Source organism: Rousettus aegyptiacus, unplaced genomic scaffold, assembly GCF_014176215.1.
Source record: "Rousettus aegyptiacus isolate mRouAeg1 unplaced genomic scaffold, mRouAeg1.p scaffold_m13_p_3, whole genome shotgun sequence".
In the NCBI taxonomy this organism is placed as follows: Eukaryota; Metazoa; Chordata; class Mammalia; order Chiroptera; family Pteropodidae; genus Rousettus; species Rousettus aegyptiacus.
This window is the reverse complement of record NW_023416306.1, coordinates 32,749,603-32,756,840: the sequence shown is the minus strand read 5'-3', so window position 1 is coordinate 32,756,840 and position 7,238 is coordinate 32,749,603. Positions and strand designations below refer to the sequence as shown.

At 41.2% G+C, this 7,238-nt stretch overlaps 1 long non-coding RNA gene across 2 annotated transcripts; it reads right to left on the bottom strand.

Annotated features, from left to right (window-relative positions):
• Positions 1–3,730: 3,730 nt before the first annotated feature.
• Positions 3,731–5,452, bottom strand: LOC107502765. 2 transcript variants are annotated; one of them, XR_001595081.2, is made up of 4 exons: positions 5,303–5,452; positions 4,945–5,061; positions 4,109–4,541; positions 3,731–4,000 (listed from the first exon to the last, which is right to left on the bottom strand). It is a non-coding gene; the product is annotated as an uncharacterized LOC107502765 (long non-coding RNA). The 2 variants fall into 2 exon arrangements; XR_001595080.2 differs by having other exon boundaries at positions 3,731–4,541.
• Between the last annotated feature and the right edge of the window lie 1,786 nt (positions 5,453–7,238).

Sequence of the window (7,238 nt, the reverse complement as noted above, 5' to 3'; positions counted from 1 at the left end):
GAAAAAGGTGCTGTTAAAAATTACACCTGGGTAGTGGACTTAAACCTCATTTACAAATCAGGACATGTGTTCACATAACGTCGAAGAGTAACTTCTAAAAGAATGTTGAGCTCCTTAAATGCTGGTTTTATTTAATTCAGCACTTGCTCAGTGCAAAGGGTCTGCCAAGTGGCTGTTGACCCTTGGGTTTGTGGTGACTGGACTCTCCAGGTCCCCACACAAAGTCAACACATGCAGTTAATAGGCAAAAAGCGTTTGGCCACCAGACGGGCCGCTTTGCCTCAGCAGCACTCATCCTCACGTAGTCCAGCTTGCCCTGAGCTGATTTATGTGGCATCCTATGGCTGTGACTGAGTGTGCCTTTAGTTTACTCTATTGTTTCTATTCAGAGTGTGAGAGGAATCTGTGACTGAGGTGAAATAATGGCACGGAACCCTTTCTGGCAAAGAAGACAGTCTTTTTAAAAAATGTTTTTTAAGGCTGCATTAAAATATCTTTAGTGCCAATGCCATGTGTGTTTTAAAAATATTTTTTAAGGCTGCATTTAAATATCTCTAGTGCCAATGCCATGTGTGTTTTAAAAGGTGTTTTTCTATGCAAGTCCCCTTTGGTGTATCGTTACAGCTGTCATTCTCAAACTTTGCTATTCATCTGAATCATCTAGAACCCTTATTAAAATAGAGAGGCCAGGACCCGGTCCCTGGAGATTCTGATTAAATAGGTTTCATGAACATCTGGAATTGTCTACAGGAACTAAAAATCCAATGGAAACCAAGCCCCTTACGACCGTATTTCTCATTTTCTCATCAAATTCTCGATCCTGTCCATGAAAAATAGTTCTGGAAATTTAGCCAGCTTTCTAGTTTCCGTGCAAGGAACGATTCTTCCTCCAAGCCATCTGAAAACAACGGCTCTCATCTGGTGAAGAAAGATGAATTTTATTTGCTAAGACACCAAACAAACTATTACAAGCATTCTGCTCTTTTTCCAAGCGGTTTTCATTTTCTACCCTCGTGGGGAGGCCTGTGCACACAGGGCGGTTTTCTTTGCGATGGGGCAGGAAGCTGAGGAGTGTCTTCTCCCGTGGGAGCTGCCGCTTGCGTTTCACAGACGCAAGAAGCTCCCTGTTTTGGAGGCGGCAACTGGAATTCTGGACCTGGAGCCAAACTCCCAAATATTCTAGGGCAGCGCAACAGAAAAAAACATGTGTATTTGTGTCTGTGTTTCCTTGCTCAGGCAAAGACATAGACAGATAAATCTCGCAGAAACATTTCGTTTTTCTGGGACAGTCAGAGAAATCAGACCATGTTTATTTGCACAAAGACTGCTGTGTGATTCAAATGCTCGCCCAGTCAGGATCCACTTTGCCATGTAAAACACAGGCTCTTCTGAAATTTTTTTTTTTTTGGTCCTTTTTTTTCCTGACTGTAATAATATTACATTTTTCTAAACACTTGGGAAAAAAAAAAAAAAACAGAAAAGATGACAAGAAAAGCAAACCACCCAAAGCCATATCTTTCAGAGAAAACACATGTTAATATTTTAGAGTCTTGCCTTCCAAGTTTTATATCTTCATAGCGCAGATATGAAAAAATGAAAACTATCATTAGTATACTGTTTGATAATCAGGTTTTCACATGATTTATTTTGAGAATAACTCCATATTGTTAAATATTATTCAAAAAACAAGATTTTTAGTTTTTTTTGGGGGGGGGGGCTGCATCAGAAAGATTTTTTAAAAACCTGCCTGCCGGCTGACATTTAAATCATTTCCTTTTTAAAAATGTTTATCTATTGCTGTAATTAATAGCCTTAGGTTAAAATTTCTATTTAACATAATTGATAAATATATTAAAGGTCTTGGTGCATATCGCCAACTTGGAACCTGGGCATTTCGATTCTATCATTGGCCCATAGTTGATAGGCGTCTGTGAGGAAGAACACTTGCAGTGAAAAATTTGTATTCTGTCGGGGAAACCCCGCCGAATTCCGCAGGGGAGGGTTGAGAAGTCACTAATACTCACGCCAAAGTTTCTGACCATGGTCACTTCTCCAGATTTAGTATAATGGCAGGAGCTGTGAATTCTAGGAATTAAAGAATGGGGTTTGCAGTGGATGGGATTTTTCTTGGTCTCTCGATAACTGTCGTTACCTATGTTAACTTTTGAGGGAATAATAGAAACAAAACGGGTCTCATTCAAATTAGAATCTGGACAGAAAAAGAGTGTTTTCCCATTGACCTCTTCCTGTGAACCACCAACTTACATGGTGCAGGAAAAAAGTCTGAGGAAGGGAAGTGACAATTTAGTGTTTTCTTAAACTTTGTGGTCTGGACCTACTATTTATATTTTTAATCTATACCCTTGTCACTTTCATTCAGCAGCCACCCTCCTGCATCTCCATCCCAGTCTTCGTGCTTCGGCTATCCTCGCCTGCTAGTGATCTCTCTCTCCTAATACCTGCTTTATCCCCCCACACTGTTTCCTCTGCCAGGACCACTCTCCATTCCCTCCTACCCTTCTCCTAGGTGAACTTCTGCTTTCCCTTCAGATCTCAGCTTAAACAAGCTTCAAACCAGGAAAGTGCAGACAACCGGGGCCTTGCACTTCAAGGAAGCCCCTCCATCAATATCAGGGCAGGCAGGTACTTCAGAAGTTTGTGAACCAGGTGGACAGAAACTGAAAACAATCTTTTATTAAACACTGCAAGCATTGTTATCTGGTGGGAGGTAGAGACTTAAATACTTCCTACAGAGAAACCATCCTTTTGTCCAAGAAAACCACCCCAAGTGAAAGATATGTGTAGAGCCAGGGTTTGCACAGGCAATAAAAATGTTTTAAGGAGCTAACGATGTTTTGTGAGTGAGAAGGAAAATGTATTTCTACAAATGAGGCAGAGAAGCATCTCTGCACACTGCTTTATTTATTTTTTATTTTTTAGCTTGCTTTTGAAGATAGATGAAGCAAAATGTCTTCTTCTCACCTTGATCGTGGAGCTGGGTCGAGACGTTTGCGGTTAGAGAAAAGAGCCTTGAAACAGAAACTCTTTTCATGGGAGACTTTGTGAAGCTGTAAGAACAATAAGAATTTTTTGGACCCTCAAGCGACAACACTCAGCATCTATATGATACCCCAAAGATGGGTGTCTTGTTTCCCATTACATGTTGTGACTGGTTTTTGCAATTAGGTAGGGAAACAATGGTCCTTTGGTAATTACTATATAGCAACATTAAAAAATTTACCTATAATGACCAGTGATATTTTAACTAACTCTCCTAGGTGTCTAGGTAAACGATTATACCACCTGGAATAAAAGATAATTTTTCTTTTCTTTTTTTATATATTTTTTATTTCTATTTTATGTCTTTTCACAATGAAAGAAGCCACACGACAGCCAAACTGGATGGAATGATTTAAATGCTGTTGAGTTTCTGAGCAGCGGTGGGAATGCTGGGTTTGAGAGCAGAGAGGTGAGAGGCTGTAGACAGAGGGAGCAGGGAGGACGACATTATGACACTTTAGGAGTGAAGCGATGATGTCTTTAACTAAGATAATGGATACAGATTTGAAAACAAATATATATATATATGTGCACACATGCCCACACACATACATACATGTATATTTTAGATGCCCCACTGAGTGTTTTTGGTGACATGGTAAATCAACAAAAATGACTCTTCGGCTCAAAGCCTGAAGCCTGGTGGTCTAATTAATTGTTAGCAGGAAATTATTTTTAATAGACAATGAAATCATTCATTTATCTGTAAAGAGGTGATAGGAAGTATTTTAATTAAAACACCCAGTTTACAAAGACATTTAATACTGTGGATTCGAGAGAAATTCGCTGTTATTTCAATTTTTACTATTCCTTTGTGGTCTGAGACGTAATGCAGCCAAACCCGATCTCTGTTAATTAGCACGTGCGTGGGGCTTTTCCAGGCTCCAGAGCAACTTTATGGACGTGTGATCTCATCGGGGTCTCACAACAACCCTGCGATCTGCGTCATAACAGAAAATAGCGTCTGTGGAGCACTTTACAACTCCAAAACACTTTCCCCTGATACATCCTTTCAAGGTCGTGTACACATGGGTTACTGGAGACTTACAGTCCAGCCTGGTGGCGGTGCTACTTGGAGTTCCCTGGGCTCAAGGTACTGTTTTGCTGTCCCAAGTCTTGGTGCTTCTGGTTCCCTGCAGTAAAATATCCTCCCTGCCTTGTCCAGCAGCTGAGACTCTGTAACATTCAGGAAGAGCCTCTCTATCTTCCCCAGGAGGATGATGGAGGCAGGTGGTGGGGGAAGAGGGGACATGCACAGGCAGCATAGTCCTTGGGAGCAAAAGGCTCGATTGGGCTGGTGACTACAGTAGGACTGATGGGTCACCCCCTGTTCTGCTTAAGGCAGCACAAGCTCAGGTCTTCAGCTGCCTCAACTGTCCGTGGAGGTGTCAATAGCACCTCAGCTGTGCAAAACCTATGTCACCTTGAACTCTGCGGCATCCTCCGTTTATGCTTCCGCTCCTCAGGCAGCTCACTCCTATCTACAAAGAGAACAATACTGGACACTCATCCCACGGCCCTCGCCCACTCACCCCTACAAGGTCCCGTCAACTTCTAATTTTTTTTTTTGAATCCTACTTTTTCTTGGAGGAGAAAAGAAAGAAAGGAAGTTGTTTGTTTTATAAAGAGAAATAGAGTAATGGAGCAGAGCAACTCAGGGATCCAGCTGTCATTTATTACATCTCCTGTTAGGGTATCACTTCCGCCAGGAAGCCTCTATAAGGCATCTAGCCAGGGCTCGGTGCACCCACCCACCCGTATGCCTCGCAGCCCCTGTACTCACCCATATTTTGATAGAGTAACTGACACTTTCTTGGTGACAAGGGACAGAGTCTCAATTCAAATTAGCTCAAGCAAAACGAAATAAAAAGGGGAGGGGCTTACTGGAGCAAATAGTCAAGCCACAGGCCTCAGTGCTGTCGGGAAGCTGCGTGTCTGCCTCGTCTTTGCTCCTCTCGGGGAATTGGTAGCATTCTTTCCTGCCATAGCGATGTCACTGGCCTAGATGGTGAGCAGAGAGAAAAAAAGTCTTTCCTACCAGCTTCAGTTTTCCCAGCTAGGGGAACAGGTTTATTCCCAGACCAGTCACGCTGGTCAGAGGGATGACACAGGTTGATCCCTGAGGCTGTGGGCTATTCCTGAAGGTGCAGTTGTGACACGAACCATCCTTCCCAGTTATGTCTTTTGGGAGCACTCATTCACCTGTGCTGTAATTGTTATAACTCATCTATTCTTCACTTACCCTCAGCCCCTCAAGGATGAGGATGGTATCTGGTTCTGATTTTGTGTCTTCATTTTAGTGCAGGATCTGGAATTCAGTAAGGGTTCACTAAATATTTGATAAGTGAAAGAATGAATGAATGAACTCACATGTGACGGTAGAGGCCAGATTGAATTAGGTCTCTAAACAGTAAGCTCAGGCACAACTACAATGCACATTGTCTCCAATACGTTATTATGTGGAATGGAATATAGAACGCAGAGGCTCTGAGCTTCTGGGTGATTCTTTTTCACTTTCTAAACCATGGGCCACACAAGTGAGTGGGAATGAAGCAGATGAGGCAGATGCGAGTACCTTCGAAACGCTTCTACACCCTGAAGGTTGCAACCCATCTGACTGTCAGATATTCAAATCTCTTGCTGTGTGTGACCCAGCCTTTCCTCACACTGCCCCTGCCAAGGCAGATGCTCTGAATTGATCTAGATGTCTCCAACTCCCCCAGGTAATGTCAAAGAGCTCACACTATGGTTGGCTGAAGTAAGAGAACATTTTTCCTTCGTAACCTCCCTAAATGCCTACATGGCAATATCACTCTTAGAAAATAAATACTTTGTTTTAAACCACCCTGTTTGCAAATAAAAAATTAGGTTGACATGACTCTCTCCTAGTACTTTGTTTACATTGCATTTTGCCCATGAGGAATGTTTTGAATTTGAGCAAATTAAACACTCTCCAAACATGGTGCTTAAAATAATAAAGAACTCTCTGGAACATTTAAGCTGAGCTGGAGGCTTTCCTGACAACACCTGTGATTCACCAGCTGTTGCCATGGAATTTGGCTGTGGAGCTGCAGTGTGCTTTTCCTAGCATTCGTTTGGCAGTTTTCATTACATTCAGTAATACACTTAAAGTCCTAAAGAGAACCATTTCCCTCCCCGTGACTTGCTAGACAGGGAATGAAGTTGTCTTAGCATCTAGTAGAGAGAGACATTAGCTTTAGAACTGTAATAATATTCCTTAAAATACGGGGTGACTCTGTCCCCAGGCTGCTAAGACTTCCCAATTCATAGGAGACACTATGTACTTTGAAGTGTTGTAGAGGAGCTGCCCTCAAAAAGAAAAAGAAAGAAAGAAAAAAGAATAACTCCCACTCCAAAGTTTAGTACAGTGGCTTTGTTTTGCTGGGGTGCTATTTACTTCAAAAGTAAATGAGACTATTTCAGGAGATGTCTTGCTGACTCCAGGAAGGCTTTACGAGGAAACGTGTCATGGTGATAATGGAATTTCCATTGCTCTGTGCTTGCTACTTCCAAAGTACTGGGACTTTTCACACAGAATCTCTGTGATAAAGGATCATTTTAAACATGGCGGTGGGGGCGGGGTGGGGGACCAAATACGTAAGCTACGTCCCTGCTCACTTCTAAACACACTTCTAAGAGTTATTTTTTTCTTCCGAAAAATGAGGGATAAACTTATTTACTATCTCAGGTTTAATAAATTTAAGAATTTATAATAATAAAAGTGCTAAATTCTGCCCAATTTAGCTTATATATTGAATGCAATTCCAAAGAAATTTCAGAGATTTTTTTTTTCTTTTTAACTTGGCAAATTGATGGTAAAGTTAATCTAGAGGAATACATTTATGAAACTGGTTAGGACAATTTTAAAAAGGAAGATTATAAGGGAACATTTGAATTATCAGATATAGACAAATATTATAGTTACAGTGTTTTGAAAAGCATGGCACAAAGCAGACCACTTACTTGAAAAGAAAGTGTTCAGAAAACTATCTCTGATGGCTGTAGGAACTTAATATAGAACAAAGATGGCATTTCAGATAAGTGAAAGGATAAATTGTTCAATTAATACTATTGTGACAATTGAAACATTTGAAAGCAAAGCCAAGCTACTTAATACCATAAACAAACAAATTCTAGGTAGATTGCAGATTTGCATG